The following is a 24,092-nucleotide window of genomic DNA, read 5'->3' as shown; positions in this document are numbered from 1 at the left end:
GGTTCTTTCCAGTATTGTATCCACATTCTCTTGCCTGTTCCCAAGACTTACCACAATCCCTCAGTGTCTTCTAATTCATGGCCCACTTGTCTTTAATAGCAGTTGTAAATGTGACCTGTGTTTGGCTGCAAGATTTCCCAGGTATGAGGCAATGGGTTGGCTGCAGTGCACATTGAGTGTGTAATAGGATGTGCACACAAAAGACCCTGTGCTTTGGATGAGGAACAGGATATGCTCTTTGAAAGTGGAGGATTATCTACTAAATTACTAACTTTCTATCTAGGGCCCTGACCACTGGGCTGGAAGGACAGAACAGGAAGTACTGTGCTATCTGAGTCATTTGATCTTTGATCACCCAGTAGGGGAGCTGACAATATTCTGAGGCCAAGATGAATGGCCCTAGCCAAGGAGAGATTCTCGAAAGTCTTAGCAATCAGGTATAATAGTGGCAGGTTTCTTGCAGGTTCTTTTCAGGATTCTTTTCTACTTTTATTGAAGTGAGTTTTTTTAACTATACTATTTTGTTTTTTAAAGATTTATTTATTTTTATTTTGCATACAAACATCTGCCTCCATGTATGCCCACATGTCAGAAGAGGGCACCAGATCTCATTACAGATGGTTGTGAGCCACCATGTGGTTGCTGGGAATTGAACTCAGGACCTCTGGAAAAGCAGTCAGTGCTCTTAACCACTGAGCCATCTCTCCAGCCCTAGGAATACCACAAGCTATGCCATGGTGAGTATAGGGTGTTCAGAGAAGGTCTGTTGAACTGTCATTTCTGCTGGGATTTGGATGGACCATGAGCCAGGCTGTGGTTCTGTTGCCCTATGTAATGACCTGGGCAGTGGTCGTTGTCCTCTGTGCCTCCCTGTATATGGATTTCCTGGGAAGAGGGACACTCTGCAGCCCCGGCAAGGTAGAATATTATACTTGTAATATCACTGTCCAGTGTACACACAGAGTCATGCTTTTGGTGTGCAGTGGGAAGACAGATTTGAAAACTTATAGTTTTATTTCTAGAAGTTCTGAATATTACATTCTACTTTCAAGTTTGTCTTATAAATGTTTCAAATAATTTAAAAGCTGGCAGAACTATGGTGATGTTGACTGTCTTTTAGCAATACATGATTAAAATGTTTCTAATTTGTCTGATACTACTAGCCACAATGATGTCATTCAGTGATATTTAGTTCCAGGTGACAAAAAGAGTTTCTGAGCTGCAGAGGTTTCTTAGGTGTGTATGGTGTTGGGCAGGTAGATAGGGCAGAATCTATATCTTGTGCCATAATCCATGTGACAGGAAGCAGAAATTATACTATATTGCTTTGGTATTGGGCATCAGTGAGACTGGGTTTACCTGAAAACATAACAAGACCGAAGGAGAGGTCTCTAGAGCATGGGGCCTCGCTGTTTGGAACAAATACCAGTAGCTGTAGGGTCAGAAAGAAGAGTTTATGGGTCATTTTGAGGTAGTTTTGCGAAAATTGTGAAGTCTTTATTTATTTAATTTCTCTACACATAGAATCATAGGTAGGTGAGTAACATTTTTTAAGATCACATGTCTTCTAAGTTTTCTTTGGTCTTTTTATTAATAGTTAATGATATTTTTCTGCCTATTCTCTCTTCTTTTTCTCTCCATCTCCTTTATTCTTTCTCAAATATTGTACACATTCTTGATTGTTGTTGCTTTTTCCGCCCAAGACAGGGTTTCTCTGTAGCTTTGGAGCCTGTCCTGGAACTTGCTCTGTAGACCATCTGACTTTGAACTCACAAAGATCCACGTGTCTCTGCCTCCCGTGTGCTGAGATTAAAGTGTGCATCACCACAACCCAGCAAGAATTCATATTATGTCAATTTGTGTACTATTTTTTCATAATCCCACTGATTACTCTGGGTGTTTCCACTATGAATATAACTTTGTAATCAGTTTTCCTGTTATAAATTGTTTTGCATTGTCATTTTAATGTATTTATCATGCAAATTTACCACACACATCATCTTAATTTTGATGCATCATGTTTCCAAGGGTCATTTATTTACTTCTTTATTTATTTTGGTTTTGTTGCTATTATTGTTAATCTGAGAGACTTTTGGTTTATTTGATAAAAGCCATTATGGATGTTGGCAGATGGCTCATCACATACTCATTTTGGAGAAGACCTATGTTCAGATACCTAACTCAAGTTGTTAGGCTCATAACTCTTCCATTTCAGATCCAAAGCATCTGAACCCTTCTTTTTTGTATGTCACCTGCATACATATGGAAGATATTCTAACTCATGTAAAATATATGCAAAAAATAAAAATAAACTTGTTTTCAAAAGTACTTTTGACTTATAAAGCAATTAAAGTAAAACAAGTTGCTTTAGGTGTACACTGATTCTTTAAAAAATCTGTTATCTTGCATTTTGTTTAAAAATGTTTTCATTTCCTCACCCTGATTGCAGACTTACAGGCAATTATCAATCATGGGATACAAATGGTGTCTAAGTGACCCTAGGAGACATCCTATTCCTTACTATAAGATAATGAGATCCTTTTAGTAGTCAAAACTATTTTCTACAAAGTTAAGACATGAGAAGGTTTCAAGGGAATCTCTCCAATTTTGGTGGAACATCCCTCCTCACCCAAGCCATTTTTTGTTATTGTTAAAGGAGAGAGAACTGAAGTCTATAGGATGAGTGCTGGTCAGTGATTTCTTAGAGTTTGATTTTGGTTAAAATCTTGTAGTTTTTATTTAAAGGAGCACAATATGTCTTTGTGTCTTTGTCATCTATGTTATTGATTTTATTAATTGTTATTTAAGAATATTCTTCATTTCTGGAAAATAATGGTCTCACTAACTTTGTATTCAAAAAATTTCTCATGTTATTAGTTCCTTGAGTTTTTATTGGTTTGGGAAGTTTCTGTGGAGAGACAGTACTAGTTTTTTCTTCTTTATCTTATATGTTTGCCATTTTCCATTTTCTGGCATATCTATCTTCATGTTTGTGTTTTTGCTGGTCAAGTGACTGATGCTATTAGTACATTGCCTTTAGATCTTTAAAATATTTTTGTATAATATTGTCTTTTTCTCTTAATTAGCCTCAGCTATCAGCATGACATAGCTTAGAGTGATCTGAGAAAACACCAATTAGGGTATTCCTAGATCAGAATGTCTGATTAAATTGTCTGAGAGAGATTGTGTTGGTTTTGATTGATATGGGAAGGTTTTTCCACTGTGTTGGCAATATCCCTGAGCAAGCAGCTCTGGGATAGATAGAAGAGCTAGCTAAGCACAAGACACTGACAAAACAAGAGAGAAAGCCAGAAAATAATGGTTCCACATGTTTTGCCTTTAGCTATTATTTTTAGCTTGAGTATCCGCTTTAAGCTCCCATAATTAAGAATTGTGAAATAGGGTTAACAACCAAATAAACTTACTCATTACCTGAGTTGCTTTTGATTAGATAATGTAATAGCAGCAACAGAGAAGAAAGTTGGAACAAAAATGGGACTCAAGTGCTGCAAAAGACTTTGGAATGTTGACTGTTATAAGAATGCTACAGATATCATAAAACTGAACAAAAAGCCTAATCAGCTGTTCTTTTGGGACCTAGAAGATGGAAATGTTGAGAGTAATGGCAGAGAGTGGAGGTCAAAGTCATAAAATTTTTGTGGGTTGTAAGCTCTGCAGGGAACCATGGAGTTGGCCTGACCTAACTTCCTTGAGAGACCTGTGTCATAGGTTTTTCAGTTCCAGTTGAATTCCCTCAGATAGTGAAACGTTCAGGCTGATTTGTGTTTCTTTGTATGATCCCTTAGTAGTCAAGGAATCATGAAAGTTTAACATGACAATTCAATTTAAACATTAATCTTGTGTACACTGTATAGCTTGCAAATTTTATTATATCCTGGTGTATACAGGTGCCTAGGCTTGCAATAATTATAAAAAATTATTTTAATTACAAGACTGCTTAGCCAATAGCTTAGGCTTTTTATTAAGTAACTCTTACATCTAAAATTAACCTATTTCTATTAATCTTTGTGTCATCACATGACTGTGGCCTACCAGTAAGGTTCCATCCAGCATCTTTCTCCTTCGGCAGCTACATGGCATCTCCCTGACTCTGTCTTCTTTTCTCCTTTATCTCTGCTTGGAATTTCCACTTGTTCTATTCTGTGAAGCCATAAGCCCAAAGTAGCTTCTTTATTAACCAATGGTAATAAAACATCTTCATAGCATACAGGAGGAATCGCACATCACCTCCTATTTTCTGTCTAAATAAAAAGGAAGGTTTCGATTTTGACATAACAAGATTACATATAATGAAACCATTATCCAGCAAGAATTAGAGTTACAATATTTAGTCCCTTTACACTTGGCAAGTTAAGAAAAATACTATATCATCTATTCCATCTTTTTGAGTCTAAGGTTTTATGTCTAATCTATTTTTTATAATTATAAAACTGTCTCTTTCTTCAACTCCATCAAAGAATCCAGAAGGATATACTACTACCTAAGTAAACAGGAAGTACGTTGTAAGCAACTTCTAAAACTCTAGAATTGACAAAGACATCTTGCTGCCTGGACAGTCACCCAAAGTTCTTCTGTAACAGTGGGACATCCATCTCCAGCCTATAGGCCCATAGTGTCTGGCAGACTTTTCCATGAAGCAGGAAATTTCAAAGACAGTTCTGCCTATATTGGCAGTTTGTTAGTCACCTTTTTTTGTGGATCCTGCAGAATGTCTGGCAGACTCTTGCATGGAGCAGGAACTTTGAATGACTTTCTCACCTTCTTTAGGCAACTTTAGCAGTCATTTTTCTGTGGGTCCTGAGTGTCCAGTTTATAAAACATACCATGAAGCAATTGCAGCAGAAGTTTCTTACCCAAATGGCTAGTCACATTGAAGGCAAATTCCATAATGAGATTCTTTAATGCCCATCAACCTCTCTGAAATAATATGTGCTGCCAGAGGCAGATGTGGCTCACTGTCATGAAAAGTCCTAAGTTTTTAAAACATTTTAAATGCCATATTATGTATGTCTTTGAAAGATTTAAAGAATACTTATCCCATCTGAAATATATCTTTGTACTTCTAGAAAGCCTAACATGACTAAAAGTTTAACTGTTATAAAAGACAATCTATTAATTTGTATTTCTTTTTATTTATTTTATTGAAAAAAATTCTGCCTTCTCCCCACCTCCCATTTCCCTCCCCCTCCTCCCCCTTCTTCCCCTCCTCTCTCCCTACCCCCACGCCCCTCCCCCTCTCCAGTCCAAAGAGCAGTCAGGGTTCCCTGCCCTGTGGGAAGTCCAAGGTCCCCCCCCCTCCATCCAGGTCTAGGAAGGTGAGCATTCACACAGGCTAGGCTCCCACAAAGCCAGTTCATGCAGTAGGATCAAAACCCAGTGCCATTTTCCTTGGCTTCTCATCAGCTCTCATTGTCCGCCATGTTCAGAGAGTCCGGTTTTATTCCATGCTTATTCAGTCCCAGTCCAGCTGGCGTTGGTGAGCTCCCAACAGATCAGCCCCACTGACACAGTGTGTGGGTGCACCCCTTGCAGTCCTGACTCCTTGCTCATGTTCTTCCTCCTTCTCCTCCTCATTTTGACCTTGGGACCTCAGTCCAGTGCTCCAATGTGAGTCTCTGTCTCTATCTCCAACCATCACCAGATGAAGGTTCTATGGTTATATGCAAGATATTCATCAGTATGGCTATAGGATAGGGCCATTTCAGGTTCCCTCTCCTCAGTTGCCCAAGGAACTAACTGGTATGACCACTGTATCCCTAATCTCTCCAAGACCTTTATCATAAACGGATGTTGAATTTTGTCAAATGCTTTTTCACCATCTAATGAAATGATCATATGGCTTTTTCTTTCAGTTTATTTATATGCCGGATTACAGTGATAGATTTTCATATGTCAAACCAGTTCTGCATACCTGGGATGAAGCCTATTTGATCATAATGGATAATTTTTCTAATGTGTTCTTGGATTCGGCTTGCCAGCATTTTATTGAGAATTTTTGCATCGATGTTCATGAGTGAGATTAGCCTGTAATTCTCTTTCTTGGTTGAGTCTTTGTGTCATTTTGGTATCAGGGTAACTGTAGCTTCATAAAAGGAATTTGGCAATGACTCTTCTGTTTCTACATTGTGAAATACATTAAGGAGTATAGGTATTAGGTCTTCTTGGAAGTTCTGGTAGAATTCTGCATTGAAACCCTCTGAACCTGGGATTTTTTTGGTAAGGAGGTTTTTGATAACAGCTTCTAATTCTGCACAACTCTCGGTCTATTTACATTGTTCACCTGGTCCTGGTTCAACTTTGGTATATGGTACTTATCTAAAAAAATGTCCATTTCTTTTACATTTTCCAATTTTGTGGCATACAGGCTTTTGTAGTAAGATCTAATGATTCTCTGAATTTCCTCTGTGTCTGTGTTTATGTCCCTCTTTTCATTCTGATCTTAATTTGCATGTTCTCTCTCTGTCGTTTAACTAGTTTGGATAGGGATTTATCAATCTTGATTTTTTCTCCAAGAACCAGCTTTTTGTTTCATTGATTCTTTGGATTTTTTCTGTGTTTCTATTTTGTTGATTTCAGCCCTCAGTTTGATTATTTCCAGTCTTCTACTCCTCCTAGGTAAGTCTGTTTCATTTTTTCTAGAGCTTTCAGGTGGGCTGTTAAGTCTCCAATGTTTGCTTTCTCCATTTTCTTTTTTTTTTTCTTTTTTGAGACAGGGTTTCTCCGTAGCTTTTTGGTTCCTGTCCTGGAACTAGCTCTTGTAGACCAGGCTGGCCTCGAACTCACAGAGATCCGCCTGCCTCTGCCTCCCGAGTGCTGGGATTAAAGGCGTGTGCCACCACCGCCCGGCTCTCCATTTTCTTTAAGTGGGTATTTAGTGCTATGAACTTTCCTCTTAGCACTGCTTTCATAGTGTCCCATAGGTCTGAGTATGTTGAAAGCCTCTAGAAGACACATTTATTAAAACACTATGCTTGCCTGGCCTCCCTTGCTTACTCGGGCATCATCTGGCCTTTCTGTTGTGTGTATTCATCACTGCCTGTGGGCTGCATAGGTAGAGGCAGATTTGGGGTTTCCTGGAATAAGCCTTAAATCAGTAGAGGCTTAGACTGATCATCTTCTCTAAGTCCATGATGAGGAAACCTCACCTCCTGTTCCCCAGCAGCTGCCACCGGAGCCTGAACCCCTCCCTCCTCTTCATCCCCTTATGATGGCAGTGCTTTCTCTAAGCTTTCCAAGCTGTGACTGTCCAACTGGAACATGAGTAATAAAATCTTGGAGAAATTGGGGATATTATATTATATTATATTATATTATATTATATTATATTATATTCCTTTCTAGGACTGGTTTCTATAGCAGCTAGTATGGCTACTGGGATTAAAGGTGTGTGTTACCACTGCCTGGTCAGTAAGACTGACCAATGGGGCTGTTTTACTCTTTGAACTTCAGGCAAGCTTTATATATTACAACATAAATGAAATGCCACTACATCCAATACAGGATGAGCCTGTCTTCCCAAAACTACTTCAACTGCCTGCAGCTGTTCCTGGGCTAGGCTTTTATGTCAATGAGCTGTGTGTCTGGGAAGAACTTTTGTCACAGGAACATAGTCTAGGCTTGTATCCATGGTCTCTTAGTGTCTGCAGTACATCTATCTAGGACCTTCTGGCTTTCATGGTTTCCATAGAGAAGTCAGGTGTAAGTCTAATAGGTTTACCTTTTTAAGTAATTTGACCTTTTTCCTTTGCAGCTCTTAATATTCTTTCTTTATTCTGTATGTTTTGAGTTTTAATTCTTATATGGAGATTTTTTTTTTATCCAGTCTATTTCTCTATGGTTCTTGAACCTTCATAGGAATAACTTTCTTTAGGTTGGGAAAGTTTTCTTCTATAATTTTATTAAATATATATTCTGGACCGTTAATCTGTACTTCTCCTTCTTCTACCCCTATTATTCTTTGATTTGGTCATTTTATTGTGACCCAGATTTCCTGAATGTTTTGTGATGAGAATTTGTTGGATTTGCTGTTTTCTTTGATCAGTGCATTTATTTTCTCTGTGGTATCATCAGTGTCTGAGATTCTTTCTTCTATCTCTTGTATTCTGTTGGTAATACTTGTCTCAGTAGTTCCTGTTCGTTTACCCAGATTTTCCATCTCCTGCCTTCCTTGGTTTGATTTTCTTCATTACCTCCATTTCATTCTTCAAGTCTTGAACCGTTTCCCTTACCTGTTTGATTGCTTTTTCTTGTTTCTCTTGTTTTTCTTGGGTATCTTGGAGAGATTTATTCATTTCCTCTACCTTTTTGTTTGTCATCTCTATTTCTTTAGGGCAGTTTTTCACCTCCTGTTTAAGGTCCTCTATTATTTTCATATAGTTCCATTTAAAGTCGATTTCTTCTATTTCTTCTGGAGTAGGGTGTTCAGTTCTTCTTGTTTTGCGATCCCTGGATTCTGGTGATGTCATGTTGCCTTTCAGGTTGTTGGAGGAATTCTTGCATTGGTGCCTGCCCATCACTTCCTTCAAATGGAGCCAGGAGAGGCCTGGTGTCTTGGTTCAGTCTTTGCTGTGACTGAATCTCTGGGTGGATCTCCTCAGTGTAGAAGCAGGAACTGTTCCTGTCTGTATGGAAGTCCTCAGCACCATCCAGATGGAATTCCTCAGCACTGAAACAGGGAAGCCTGGTAGCCTAAAGACCCACGGACAGAAGGGCTAACGTGGGAAGCAGGGCGGGGTCGAATAGAACACAGGAGACCCTGCAGCACAAGGTGAAAGTGCCCTCGCTCCCTTGCAGGGGACCTTCAGGCCTGCCTGATAGGCAGGCATTCACCCCTCTGGTTGGGTAGCCTTGGTGCAGGAGCAGGAAACTATTCCTGAGCCAAGGATCTTGCAGACAACAGGGCAGGCTTGGGGGGGGGGTCTAATTTGTATTGCATCTTTAAATGAGCTGCACAAATATAATACCTTAAACAAGAACATATATATATATAAACAAAATTGACCTTAAATTTTTATCAATAGGTCAAAATCTATGCAAATGCAAAGTATTATCTCTATTTCATGGCTCCTTTAAATGTAAACAAATGTTTATAAACAATATTTGGGAATTTGGTAGTAGTTCTCTCCATACTCCTTCCTACTTTTTGTTTGTAGGGATCTCTGCATGGGCTTGCATCAGCCCCTGGAAGAAGCCTCTTTAATAACAATTAAGCTAAACAGCAATCTATGATAATAGCAGAAAATAGTTATGAATCATTTCATTGATATTTTTTCTTGGTCAACTGTATTTGGTTCTACCCTTGTTCTCTGAGCCATTCAAGTTCCAGCTCCTGGCCATGTAGGCAGTGTCAGTTATGGACTTCCTCTCACAGTATGAGCTTCAAGTTAGACCAGTCATCTATTGGCCACTAAGCAAGTTCTGAGTCACCAGTGCCCCAGCGTATCTTGCAGGTAGTACAAGTGTGGGTTGAATGTTTTGTGGTTGGCTTGGTGTCACAGTTCCACTGGTAGCCTTATGTGGTTACAGAAGATGGCTAGTTCAACCTCCTCTTGCATACTAGGAGTCCTCACTAGGGTTACCTTTATAGGTTCCAGAAAGTTTTCGCTACACTGTTTCCACATCCCCTGTTAAAAGTTCCCCTATTCCAGTTATCTCTCCCTGTCTTCTCCCCACCTGTCTTTTTTTCACTCACCTGATCCTTCCTGTTCCCATCCCCACCTGCCTCCAGTGCACCCATAAAATCTGTTTTATTTCTTCTTACCAACGAGATGCATTCATCTCCCGTAGAGCTGTTCTTGTTACTTAGCCTTTCTGTGTCTATGGAGTGTACTGTGATTAACTGTGATTACTGTGATTATACTTTAACTGGTAATATCCACCCATAAGTAAATACATGCCATGTTTATCTATGTGATTCTGTGTTTCCTCACCTAGGATATTAAAGAACTCAAGAAACTAGACAACAACAAACCAAATAATCCAATTATAATGGGGAACACCTCTAAACAGAATTCTCAGTAAAGGAATCTAAAGTGACTGAGAAACACCTGAAGACATGTTCAACATCCTTAGCCATTAGGGAAATGAATATCAAAACTACTTTGAGATTTCATCTTACAAGTCTTAGAACTGTTAAGATCCATAACACAAGTGACAGCTAATGCTGGCAAGGGGATTCATTGCTGTTGCAAGTGCAAACTTGTACAGCCAATGTGGAAATTAATATGCAGTCCTCAGGAAATTGGGAGTCAATCTACCTCAAGACCAATGTATACCACTCTTGAACATATACCCAAAAGATCCTACCACAAGGACATTTGCTCAACTGTGTTCATGGTGGCTTTGTTCATAAAAGCCATAAACTACTATATCTGGGAGAGATTGTGTTGATTGATGATTGATGTGTGATGGCTCCTCCACTGTGGGTTGCAATATCTCTAAGAAAGTGGGCTTGGGATACAAAAGGCACCAATCTGACTAGGCAAGAGAGAAAGCCAGGAAACAATCTTTGTCCATGTATTTTTGCCTTCAACTATTAGCTTGCTTTTCTATCCTAGGCTCCCAAAATGATGAAGCCAAAATACCCCCACTCATTGCCTGAGCTGCTTTTCATTAAAAGATTTAATCAGAGCAACATAAATGCAAGTTAGAACAAAAATGGAAAACCAAAAGTAATATTGTTGCTAGGCAGAACCTGGGAATGATGTCCCTTGGAAGAGTATAGAAGATATCAAAACTTTAGGTGGCAAAAAAATAGAAAGTAGTACACAGAATTAATTAGCTTTTCTTGTAGGATCAGAAAGATGGAAATGTTAAGAGAAATGATAGAAAGTGGAGATTGAAATCATAGAATTTCAGTTGAAATTGATTAAGGTAGAGGTCATTTGTGTGATATTTTGGCTCCAAAATATGTCTTTTTCTGCCTGTGACCTGGAAATTTAGTAAAGCAGAATTTAAAAATATGAGCTAATTTCTTAAATGGAATATTGAATGTGGTGGATGGTTATTACTGATGATTCATTCAAGACCATAGTGGAAAAAAAACAAGTGGGGCAGAAATAAATGAAAATGAAAAGGCAGTTTCTTATGGCAGTCAATTACTGGAACAGGCTGGGATTTTCAAGGATTTTATCACCATTATAGAGAAGGACCTTGCTATGGAATGGAAGCCTAGCAAGGTGCTCTAAGGGTAAGACTCCATTCACATAAGCATTCAACTTATGGAAGGCGTGAGCAAAGTGATTCCCAACTGTAACCCTAAATGCATTTTTCTTCATTGGTGACCATGAGCCTATAGTGACCCAGGTCAGGATGTAATTGATTGAATAAAAACCTCCCATATAGGAAGATGTATTTGAACATGTCTCTTTTCTTGGCAACTTTCATTTGATTGCTTGTGAATCCAGTAGGAGGATGAGCCTTTCTGGATGAAATTCCTCATTGGACACGTGATATGAGTTTCTATAGCCTCAACCCATTCCCTGTTCTTTGTGCCTGCTATGTTGTGGTTGAAACTAATTGGTCAGCTTTCTTCTTTTGCTGTCATGACTTCCCTACCATTATAAACTCTATCACTAAATCACATTAGATTCAGTAGAATTACCTGCTATTTGATGCTAAGACAGTTTGGTAGCCTACAGTTTTCATTTTTGTTTGTTTATTTCTGAATACAAGATTTGTCTGTGTAGCCCTAGATGTCCTGAAAGTTGCTCTATATACCAGGCTGGCTTCAAACTCAGAGATCCCCTGAACCTGATTCCCAAGTACTGGGATTAAAAGTGGGCCTGGATTTTTTGTTTTTATATTGTTCTATGATGATTTTTGTTCCTATCAAGCATATGCTGTTGTACTGAGCTTCACCCATATCTTGAATTTTAAAATTTGACAGAGGGTATCATTATGTTTCCCAGGATGGCATGTATTCATGACATTGATACTGGTTGTGCTTTCTGAGCCATTGGATTGCAGGTGCATCACCTTCTTCTTCCTGCCTATTTTGTTTGGTTTGAATTTTTATTTTAATATGAGTATTTACTTGTACATGGATATGTACCATGTAAGTGCCTGATCCTTATATTGATTAAAAGATGGAACTAGAAACGCTGAACTTGGAATAATGAATAGTTGTGATCCCCCCATGTAATTCCTTGAGTCAGACCAGGAGTACTCTTTACTGTTGAAACATGTTTCCTGCTCAGTGTTGATTATTTGTGATCAACATAAATATTTGATGTTTTCATTTGTCCATTTATAAGAGTGTTATTGCTGGGTAGGTTGATCCCAAATTTCCTGAGACACCACACTGCTTTCCATAGTGGTTGCACAAGTTTGCATTCCCACCAGCAATGGATGAGTGTACCCTTTACTACACATCCTCACCAGCAAAGGCTATCGGTGTTTTTGATTTTAGCCATTCTGACAGGTGTAAGATGGTATCTCAAAATTGTTTTGATTTGCAGTTTTCTGATCACTAAGGAGGTTGAGCATGACCTTAATTGTCTTTTGGCCATTTGAACTTCTTCTGTTGAGAATTCTCTGTTCAGTTCAGTACCCTATTTTTTAATTGGGTTAAGTAGCATTTTAACATCTAGTTTCTTGAGTTCTTTATATATTTTGGAGATCAGACCTTTGTCTGTTGTGGGGTTGGTGAAGATCTTCTCACAGTCAGTGGGTTGACAGTGTCCTTTGCTTTACAGAAGATTCTCAGTTTCAGGAGGTCCCATTTATTCAATGAGGTCCTTAATGTCTGTGCTGCTGGGGTTATACGTAGGAACTGGTCTCCTGTGCCCATATGTTGTAGAGTACTTCCCACTTTCTCTTCTATCAGGTTCAGTGTGTTTGGACTGATATTGAGGTCTTTAATCCATTTGGACTTGAGTTTTGTGCATGGTGATAGATATGGATCTATTTTCATTCTTCTATAGGTTGACATCCAGTTATGCCAGCACCATTTGTTGAAGATGATTTCTTTCTTCCATTGTATACTTTTAGCTCCTTTATTGAATATCAGGTGTTCATAGGTCCATCAGCATTTCTTGGTTTAGTAAGTTTCTGTGGAGAAACAGTTTTAGTTTTCTCCTCTTGATCTTAGAGGCTTACTTTTTCTCATTTCTTGACCTATCTGTGTTTTTCAGTTCTTCATGTTTGATATGGTTAATATATTGATTTTGTGTTAAAAAATCTTCTTCTCCTATATTATCATCTCTACCTTAATTAGCTTCAGCTGTCAACATGATGTAGATTAGAGTCATCTTGAGAGAACATCAGTTGAGGCTTTGCCCAGATCAAAATTGCTATTTTTTCCTAACTATGGGAAAATTGTGTTGATTGATGATTCATGTGGGAAGGCTCTTCTCTTCCACTCATGGTTTCAATACCCTAAGAAAGTGGGACTGAGAGGGATAAGTAGGCTAGCTGAACAAGAGAGAGTGACTAAGCAAGAGCAAAAACCAGTAAATATTTTTCCTTAGTGTCTCTTGCCTTCATTTTGTAACTTGAATTTCTATCCTAAGCTTCCACAGTTGTGGGTTGTGATCTGGAAATATCAGTCAAAGAAACCCGTTTATTACCTCACATGCTTTTATTTAGGGAATTTAATCACAGCAAGAAATGAATAAATTAGGTCAAAATGTGGTACACCAAAAGTGATTTTGTTGCTGGGTAGAATGTGGAAACGTTGTCTTTTGGAGGAATGTGGAGGATATTAGGACTTTAGGTGGCAAAAGGAATAGAAAACTGTACAGAGCTTAATTAACAATTCCTGTAGGACTAGGAATATGGGGGTGTTGAAAGTAATGCACACAGTGGAGCTCATTGGATTTCAGTGGGAAATAGATTTCATGAAAAATTTATCTATGGGTCATTTGTATAATATTTTCTTCCCAAATCATTCCAATTTTCTCCATTCCCTAAGAAGTTGAGTAAGGCCAACTTAAAAAGTAGTTGGGAGATTTCTTAGACAAAGCATTGATTCAGTTGGGTATTTATTCCTGATGATTTATTTAGGTCTACAGTGGAAAAAAATGAGTGATGTGGATAGAAACAAAAAGTCAGTTTTGTGGAGAAAAACAACACTAGGAAGATTCAAAGGGCAGTCCTGTCATGAAAAAGAGGACAAAATTTCAAGAAGTTTAGAACCATTAAAGAGAAGGCCCTTCTTATTGTTTGAAGCCTAGGAAGGTAACTTAGGGAAAGATTTCATCTATCCAAGTCTTCAATTTCTCAAAGGAATAGGCAACCTGATTCCTAATCTGAGAAAGCAACTTCATGCAGAAGCTGCTGGAACTCTGAACGAAGCATAGTAGCATCCACAACAACTTAGAAGCCAAATTGTGTGTGTTGTGGAGGGACCCATGTTGTATTGTTTCTGGAAAAAAGAAAGAAGCAAAATTTTAAAGTCATAAATTCTTCCTCTTTAGTTTCAGTTGAACATGGTTTTGTCCATCTGTGTTTGGCAGAGTCAGAAACCCACTGAAGAGACTGTGAAACTTTTTATTGCATGAAGCTGTGAAGATGAAGACAGAGTTGTATTTTTAGATGATAGGATGTTGTAATACCCAAGCTATGAGATATCTGCCATGGAGAACTACATATAGGAGGTAGATATATACATATATATAATAAATATATAAGGATATATATATATATATATATATATATATATATATATAATTTTTCATGAATAGTGCTATCTAAGCTCTTTGAAAATGAATCCCTACCTGTCTGAGGCACAGCTAAAGGATTTGTTGTTTGCCCTACTGAGTTTTCGTGTTACCATGAACCAATCTTCCCTCACTGTGTCCACATTTCTCTCTCTCTCTTTTCAAAATTTATTCTTCTTCTAAACACAGGCTGCTTATTCATTTCCCAGGCACCCAGACCCGAAGAATCACAGAGAAACTATATTAATTACAGCACTGTTTGGCCTACTAGCTCAGGCTTCTTAGTAACTTGCTCTTTCATCTTAACCCACGTCTATTAATCTCTGTGTCACCACGAGGCTGTGGCCTACTGATAAGTCTCTGGGGCGTCTTTCTGCTTTGCCAGCTATATGGCCTCTCTTACATTCTGCCTACTCTCTATATATATCTCTTCCAACCTGGCTATATTCTGCCTTGCCAAAGCAGCTTTATTCATTAACCAATAAAAGCAACACTTATACAGAAGGACATCACACATCACTTTTCTTATAATATATCCCAACTGCAGTTTTTCTGTTCTCCATTTCTCTCAGTCCTCTCCACAACTCCCTTCTCCACCAGATCCACTCAATCTTCATTTCCCTTCAGAATAGAGCAGACACACAAGAGATATCAATAAAGCCATATATAGCAAATTGAAATTAGACTAGGCACATATCAAAGACTGCATGGGTCAATCTAGTAGGAGAAAAAGGGTTCCAAGAGCAGGCAAAAGAGTCAGAGACATTCCCCACTCCCACTGTTAGGAGTTGCACAAAAATAGCATGCTACAAATGATAACACATATAGAGAGGAATTGGGGCAAACTCCTACAGGCTCCATGATTGCTATTTCAGCCTCTGTGAGCTCCTAAGAGCCCTGCTTAGTTGATTCTGTGGCCTGCATTCTCCTGTATTATTTTAGTTAGAAAAGATTTTGACTATGAATTTTTTTGAAATTTTTTTCTGTGTTTTTGGGGTGAGATAGTTCTCCATTTCCTGTTATTATTAGGGTTGGTATTTTTCTAGTGTTTCAGATTTCCTGGATGTTATGTTTCAGGAAATTTTTGGTTTAACATTTTCTTTGATCAATATGTCCATTTCTTTGATCATGCCTTTAAAGTCTGAAATTCCCTGTTCAATATCTTATTTGATTATTTAGATTTTCATTTTCATAATTATTTCAGTTCATATTTTTTAATTGCTCCTATTTCTATTTTAAGGTCTTGAACAGCTTCATTTCTGCCAACTGTTTCTTTGTTTGTTTTTGGTTTTCTTTAAGGGATATATTAATTTTCTCCAATACTGCATTTATCTTTTCTCTACTTTTTTTAAAAAGGGATTCATTTACTTCTTTAAGGACTTCTGTCATCTTCGTAAAGTTGGTCTTAATTGTGCTTCAACTCTATTGGAATATTCAGAGCTTGCAGCAGTAGGATACCTGGAATCTGGTAGTGACTTATTGCTCTGGCTGTTGTTGATTGTGTTTTTATGTTGTTGTCCAAGTATCTGGGTTTTAGGAATTTGTGGATCTAGGTACTCATCTCTCAGTTTGTCTTTGTTGCATGGTGTCGATTGCCTTGGCGGGCTACTCAGTCTAGGGTTAGTAGCCCGCCTGGCAGTTCAGTTATTCCAGGGTCCCGGAGAGGCACTACCTGGAAGATATGGGCTAGGAGACAGGAAGAAGGCCATGCAAAGTTTGTCAAAGCCTCCGTTTATTACAGATGGGGTATAGCTTTATATGGAGTAAAGAGTTGGGGTATGGGCACAGGGTTCTGGGCTCTTGCCGCGTGGTTCACGTAGGTCACGTGGTTCTCGTTGGTCACGTAGCCAGGTTACCTTCGGTCAGGTCACTGTAGGCCTGGAAGTCGCAACTAGGAGATGACACACCTAGTTCTCGAGATAGTTTGGAATGTGGGATGGGTTCCGCTAACAGATAGCTCTCATTAACAGCCAATTTGGGTGTGGGGTAGGCTCTGTCAATAGAACCATTCTTAACACAATTAGGGGTGTGGGGTTCTCTGCAGACTCCCCAGGGTGATGGTTCCTGTAATGATTTTAGGAGGAAATTGGCTCCTGACAGCATGGGTGTTATTTTGCTTGGTTTCTATTTGCTTTCTAATTTTCTGCTTTATGTGGCCTATGGTTGAGCAGGTGCTCTCATCCCAAGTTAGAGCTGGAAATCTTACAAATGGTGTTCACCCAATGTTTGGGCATGAAAGGAGAGGAGACCATAGGGAATTTGGAGATAGTGTTGATGGGGACTGAGAGACTGAGGAAGGCCATTTGGAAGGTGGCCTACATAGACTTCTTGCAGATAGTTGAAGTTGAAGGCTACAACACAGAGAAGAGGAGGGAAGTGGGATTGGGGATAGTGTTGTGGAATTATTAAAAGAATGGAGGTGCACAGATAAACCCATGTGAATTTCTGGTGACTTCCATAGGTTCTGGTCCAGCAGAGAGTCTTTACCTCTTTTTTCCTACCTGTTTTTTTTTTTATTTTGGCTCACGTGGCCTGCACTTGAGCAGAGGCTATGCATCTGATATAGGGGTGGGTACATGGTTTTGAGGGTAGCAGCTGTAGGGTTGCTGAAAGATCATGTCTGTGGGAATGTAGGGAGTGTGGAAATTTCATGGGTTTGTGGTCTGCCTATCTGTTCTCACTGGTGTGACATACACATGAGTCTGCCTAAGATGGGAGGTGTAACACAGTCATATTCCTGTTTTTATGAATGGGACTATGCCCTGTGCCATTATATGTTGTAAATCTTTATTTTTTTTATTTTACAACATGTGACAGTCAAGAGATTGTCTAAAATGTCAGAAGAGACTTTGGACATTTGTGATGTTTGGGCTGCTACAGATTATAAGGATCATTGAACTTACACTAAATGCATTTTATTTTTATTTGTATTTATTCTTCTCATATTCTATATATCCTGATTCAATTCTCACCCTCCTCTACTCATTCCAGTTCCTCCCCCACCAAATCCCATTGTCCCAGCCCCACTGCTTCCTTTTCCCTTCAAAAAAAAAGAGCAGACCTCCCAGGGAAATCAACAAAATAAATCATACCAAGGTGCAATAAGACTAGGCACAGACTCTTATTTCAAGGCTAGACAAGGCCAATGCAATAGAAGGAAAAGGGTCCTAAGAACAGACAAAAGAGTCAGAGATGCCATGACTCCTACAGTTAGGAGTTTCACAAACACCCCAAGCTGAACTATAGCATGTATGCAGAGGACCTGGCACAGAGCCATGAAGACTCTGTGATTGCTACATCAGTTTTCTTTGAGCCACTATATGCCCTACTTAGTTGATTGTGTGGGCCATGTTCTCCTGATTTCCTCAACCACTGAATGCTACAATCCTCACACCCTCCTTCTACAAGATCAATACAGCTCAAGCTTATGTTTGGGTAAGGATCTCTGATGGGCTTCCATCAGCCCCTGGAAGAAGCCTCTTTAATAACAAGTAGGCCAGGTGTCAACCTATGATTATAGCAAGAAATAGTTAAGAATCATTTTATTGATATCTTTTCTTGGTCAGCTGTTATTTGGTTCTACCCCTGTTCTCTGAGCCATTCAAGTTCTGGTTCCTGGCCATCTAGGCAGTTTTCAGTTATGGGTTTCCTCTCATAGTATGAGCTTCAAGTTAGACCAGTCATTTTTTGGCCATTAAGAAATCTCAGAGTCACCAGTGTCCCAGCATATCTTGCAGGTGGTACAAGTGGGTTGAATATTTTGTGGCTGGCTTGGTGTCCCAGTCCCACTGGGAGCTTTATGTGGTTACAGAAAACGGCTAGTTCAACCTCCATATTCTTGATTACTAGGAACAGTCACTAGGGTCACCTTTATAGTTTCCAGAATGTTTTCACTACAGTTTCCACATCCCCTGTTAAAAGCTTCTCTATTCCCATCATCTTTCCCTGTCTTCTCCACATCTGTCTCTTCCTCGCTCACCTGATCCTTCCTCTTCCCATCCTCCCTGCCTCCAGGATACCCACAAGATCTGTTCTATTTCTGCTTACCAGGGAGATCCATGCATCTCCCCTAGAGCTGTTGTTACTTAGCCTGTCTGTGTCTATGGATTGTACTGTGATTAACTGTGATTACTGTGATTATACTTTACTTAACTGCTAATATCCACCTATAAGTGAGTAAATATCATATTTTTCCATGTGATTATGGGCTTCCTCACCTAGGATATTAAAGAATTCAAGAAACTAGACAAGAACAAAGCAAATAATCCAACTATAATGGGGAACACCTCTAAACAGAATTCTCAGTAAAAGAATCTAAAGTGACTGAGAAACACTTGAAGACATGTTCAACATCTTTAGCCATCAGGAAAATGAATATCAAAACTACTTTGAGATTTTATCTTACACCTGTTAGATTTGTTAAGCTCCATAAATCAAGGGGCAGCTAATACTGGCAAGGACATGTAGCAAGGGGATTCATTTTACAAGTGCAAACTTGTACAGCCAATGTGGAAATCAACATGCAGTCCTCAGGAAGTTGTGAGTCAATTCACCTCAAGACCCAGCTATACCACTCTTGGACATATATCCAAAAGATCCTACCACAAGGACATTTGCTCAACTGTGTTCAGAGTGGCGTGGTTCATAAAAGCCATGACTGCTGTATCTGGGAGAGATTGTGTTGATGATTCACGTGGGAAGGCTCCTCCAATGAGGGTGGCAATATCCCTAAGAAAGTGGGCTTGGGCTACAAAAGGGAGCTATCTTAGCATGAATGAAGGAGTGACTGGGCAAGAGAGAAAGCCAGGGAACAATCTTTGTCCATGGATTTTTGCATTCAACTATTAACATGATTTTCTATCCTAAGCTCTAAAAATGATGAAGTCAAATTACCCCACTCATTGTCTGAGCTGATTTGGTTAGAGGATTTAATCAGAGCAACATAAATGCAAGTAGGACAAAGAAATGGAAAACCAAAAGTAATATTGTTGCTAGGCAGAACCTGGGAATGATGCCTCTTGAAAGAGTGTAGAAGATATCTAGACTTTAGGTGGTGAAAAAAATATAGAAAGTTTTACACAGAACTAAATTGGCTGTTCTTATAGGACCAGGAAGACAGAAATGTTAAGAAGAATGTCAGAAAGTAGAGACTGAGATCATAGGATTTCAGTTGGAAATTATAGACTCCATAACAGATTAAGCTAGAGGTCGTTGTTTGATATTTTGGCTCCAAAATCTTTCTATTACCTGGATATTTAGTAAAGCCCAATTAAAAAAATGGGCTGATTCCTTAAATGAAATATTGGATCTGTTGGATGGTTATTACTGATGATTCATTCAGGTCTACAGTAAAAAGAAAACACGTGGGGCTGAAATAAATGAAAATGAAAAGGTAGTTTCAGGTGGCCACCAATTACTGAAAGAAGCAGGGATTTTCAAGGAGTTTATTACTATTATAGACAGGCCCTTGCCATGGAATGGAAGTCTAGCAAGGTGCTCCAGGAGTAAGACTCCATCCACATAAATCTTCAATTTATGTAAGGAGTAAGCAAAGTGATTCCTAATCCTAGGAAGCAATTTCATACAAAATCTGCTACACCTGTGGTCCAAGTGTGTTAGTGTCTGTCAATTAAGAAGTTAAGCTTTTCAGGACCACTCATCATGTGCTGGTCCTGTAAACAAGAAAGAATCAAAATTTAGGGTACTGGGTTTTTAGTTTGTGGTTACAATTCAGCATTGTTACTGGCATCCATGTTTGGCAGAGACAGAAACCCAGTGAAGAGATTGTGAGAGTTCATACCATGAAGCTATGAGGACAAAACCTGGTGTTGTTGTTTTTACTCTTTTGGAGGTCTGCCACCCAGCTCTCAAAAAGTGACATACACTGAGGCTTATTATTATTATTATTATAAATTTCTGGTCTTAGGTTGTCTTGTTTCTAGCCAGCGTTTCTAAACTAATTGTCCCATCTACCTTTTGCTTCTGGGCTTTTATCTTTCTCTATTCTGTATAAATTTTTATTTACTTCTTATTCTGTGGCTTGCTGTGTATCTGAGTCACTGGCCCATGCTTTTCTCTCCTTTTCTTGGTCATCCTTCCTTTTTTTCCTCCAAGATTTCTCCTCCTGTTTATTGTTTCTGCTTGCCAGCCCTTCTTATACTTTTCTACCAAGCTACTGACTGTTCATTAGGCCAAATAGGTATTTTAGACCAGCCCAGTATCATAGCTTCACAGAATTATACACATGCAACATAAAAGAATGCAACACATATTTGTATCATTGAAACAATTGTTTCACAACATAAACAAATATAACACATCTTAACATAATATTCCAAAACAGCCAGGGTTGTATTTTGATACAGCCTAGGTTGCATTTTGATAGCATAAGATATTGAGATGCCTAAACTATAAAACATCTTCTGTGGAGAACTAGCTGAATATAGGGAGTGAAATTAACCACAGAGATATATGAAAAGATGCAGGGCTGGGTGGTATGGTGCATGCCTTTAATCCCAGCACTCGGGAGGCAGAGCAGGTAGATGTCTATGAGTTCGAGGCCAGCCTGGTCTACAAGAGCTAGTTCCAGGACAGGCTCTAAAGCTACAGGAAAACCCTGTCTCAAAAAAAAAAAAAAACACAACGAAAACTAGATGCAGGGATAGGGCCATCTAAGCCCTTTGAAACTGAAGCCTTGTGTATCAGAGACAGAGCTACAGGATTTAATATTTGTCCTGCTATGCTTCAATCTTCTCTTGGTTCAATCTTCTCTCACTATGTCTCCATTTCTCTATTTTGCAGTGTAAATGGTGTTCCATATTCTATACCATTGTATGTTGGAAAGATGTAACTTGTTTTCTGATTTTTTTAAAATTTATTTATTAAAGATTTCTGTCTCTTCCCCGCCACCGCCTCCCATTTCCCTCCCCCTCCCCCAATCAAGTCCCCCTCCCTCCTCAGCCCGAAGAGCAATCAGGGTTCCCTGCCCTGTGGAAAGTCCAAGGAACCCCCACCTCCATCCAGTTCTAGTAAGGCGAGCATCCAAACTGCCTAGGCTCCCACAAAGCCAGTACGTGCAGTAGGATCAGAAACGCATTGCCATTGTTCTTGAGTTCTCAGTATTCCTCATTGTCCGCTATGTTCAGCGAGTCCAGTTTTATCCCAGGCTTTTTCAGGCCCAGGCCAGCTGGCCTTGGTGAGTTCCCAATAGAACATCCCCATTGTCTCAGTGTGTGGGTGCACCCCTTGCGGTCCTGAGTTCCTTGCTCGTGCTCTCTCCCCTTCTGCTCCTGATTTGGACCTTGAGATTTCTGTCCAATGCTCCAATGTGGGTCTTTGTCTCTGTCTCCTTTCATCGCCTGATGAAGGTTAATATTCAGGAGGATGCCTATATATGTTTTTCTTTGGGTTCTCCATATTTAGCTTCTCTAGGATCACTAACTATAGGCTCAATGTCCTTTGTTTATGGCTAGAAACCAAATATGAGTGAGTACATCCCATGCTCCTCTTTTTTGGTCTGGCTTACCTCACTCAGGATAGTGTTTTCTATTTCCATCCACTTGCATGCAAAATTCAAGAAGCCCTTGTTTTTTACTGCTGAGTAGTACTCTGATATGTATATATTCCATACTTTCTTCATCCATTCTTCAATTGAAGGGCATCTAGGTTGTTTCCAGGTTCTGGCTATTACAAACAATGCTGCTATGAACATAGTAGAGCATATATTTTTGTTGTATGATAAGGCCTCTCTTGGGTATATTCCCAAGAGTGGTATTGCTGGGTCCAGGGGTAAGTTGATCCTGAATTTCCTGATAAACCGCCACACTGCTTTCCAAAGTGGCTGCACAAGTTTGCATTCACACCAGCAATGGATGAGTGTACCCCTTTTTCCACAGCCTCTCCAGCAAAGGCTATCCTTGGTGTTTTTTACTTTAGCCATTCTGACAGGAGTAAGATATTATCTTAAAGTTGTCTTGATTTGCATTTCCCTGATCGCTAAAGAAGTTGAGTATGACCTTAAGTGCCTTTTGGCCATTTGAACTTCTTCTGTTGAGAATTCTCTGTTCAGCTCAGTACCCCATTTTATAATTGGGTTGATTAGCCTTTTACGGTCTAGTTTCTTGAGTTCTTTATATATTTTGGAGATCAGACCTTTGTCAGTTGCGGGGTTGGTGAAGATCTTCTCCCAGTCAGTGGGTTGCCTGTGTGTCTTAGCGACAGCGTCCTTTGCTTTACAGAAGCTTCTCAGTCTCAGGAGGTCCCATTTATTCAATGAGGTCCTTAATGTCTGTGCTGCTGGGGTTATACGTAGGAAGTGGTCTCCTGTGCCCATATGTTGTAGAGTACTTCCCACTTTCTCTTCTATCAGGTTCAGTGTGTTTGGACTGATATTGAGGTCTTTAATCCATTTGGACTTGAGTTTTGTGCATGGTGATAGATATGGATCTATTTTCATTCTTCTACAGGTTGACATCCAGTTTTGCCAGCACGATTTTTTGAAGATGCTCTCTTTTTTCCATTGTATACTTTTAGCTCCTTTATCGAAAATCAGGTATTCTTACGTTTGTGGGTTAATGTCAGGGTCTTCTATTCGATTCCATTGGTCGACTTCTCTGTTTTTATGTCAATACCAAGCTGTTTTCAATACTGTAGCTCTGTAGCAGTATTTGAAGTCAGGGATGGTAATGCCTCCAGACGCTCCTTTGTTGTATAAGATTGTTTTGGCTACCCTGGGTTTTTTGTTTTTCCATATAAAGTTGATTTTTGTCTTCTCCAGATCTGAGAAGAATTTTGATGGGATTTTGATGGGAGTTGCATTGAATCTATAGAATGCTTTTGGTAAAATTGCCATTTTTACTATGTTGATCCTCCCAATCCAGGAGCAAGGGAGATCCTTCCATTTTCTGGTGTCCTCTTCAATTTCTTTCTTCAAAGACTTAAAGTTCTTGTCAAATAGATCTTTCACATCCTTGGTCAGAGTTACCCCAAGATATTTTATGCTATTTGTGGCTATCGTGAAAGGTGATGCTTCTCTAACTTCCTTCTCTGTTTCCTTATCCTTATTGTATAGAAAGGCCACTGATTTATTGGAGTTGATCTTGTATCCTGCCACAATACTAAAGGTGTTTATCAGCTGTAGGAGTTCTTTGGTAGAGTTTTTGGGGTCGCTTATGTGTACTATCATATCATCTGCAAATAACGAGAGCTTAACTTCTGCTTTTCTGATACGAATCCCCTTGATCCCCTTATGTTGTCTTATTGTAATTGCTAGAATTTCAAGCATTATATTGAAGAGGTATGGAGAGAGTGGACATCCTTGTCGTGTCCTGATTTTAGTGGGATGGCTTTGAGTTATTCTCCGTTTAATTTGATGTCAGCTGTTGCCTTGCTGTAAATAGCTTTTATTATTTT

At 39.2% G+C, this 24,092-nt stretch overlaps 1 long non-coding RNA gene across 1 annotated transcript in view; it reads left to right on the top strand.

The window, feature by feature from the left end:
- Window positions 1-647: 647 nt before the first annotated feature.
- The window catches only part of LOC142842113 (uncharacterized), a 32,246-nt gene continuing 8,801 nt past the window's right edge, over window positions 648-24,092 (top strand). Inside the window, exon 1 of the long non-coding RNA XR_012909178.1 lies at window positions 648-737. This is a non-coding gene — a long non-coding RNA (uncharacterized LOC142842113). The remainder of the gene's footprint in view (window positions 738-24,092) is intronic.

Source organism: Microtus pennsylvanicus, assembly GCF_037038515.1.
Source record: "Microtus pennsylvanicus isolate mMicPen1 chromosome 13 unlocalized genomic scaffold, mMicPen1.hap1 SUPER_13_unloc_2, whole genome shotgun sequence".
Lineage (NCBI taxonomy): Eukaryota > Metazoa > Chordata > Mammalia > Rodentia > Cricetidae > Microtus > Microtus pennsylvanicus.
The sequence above is the reverse complement of the archived record's forward strand: the minus strand, read 5'-3'. Positions and strand labels throughout refer to the sequence as shown.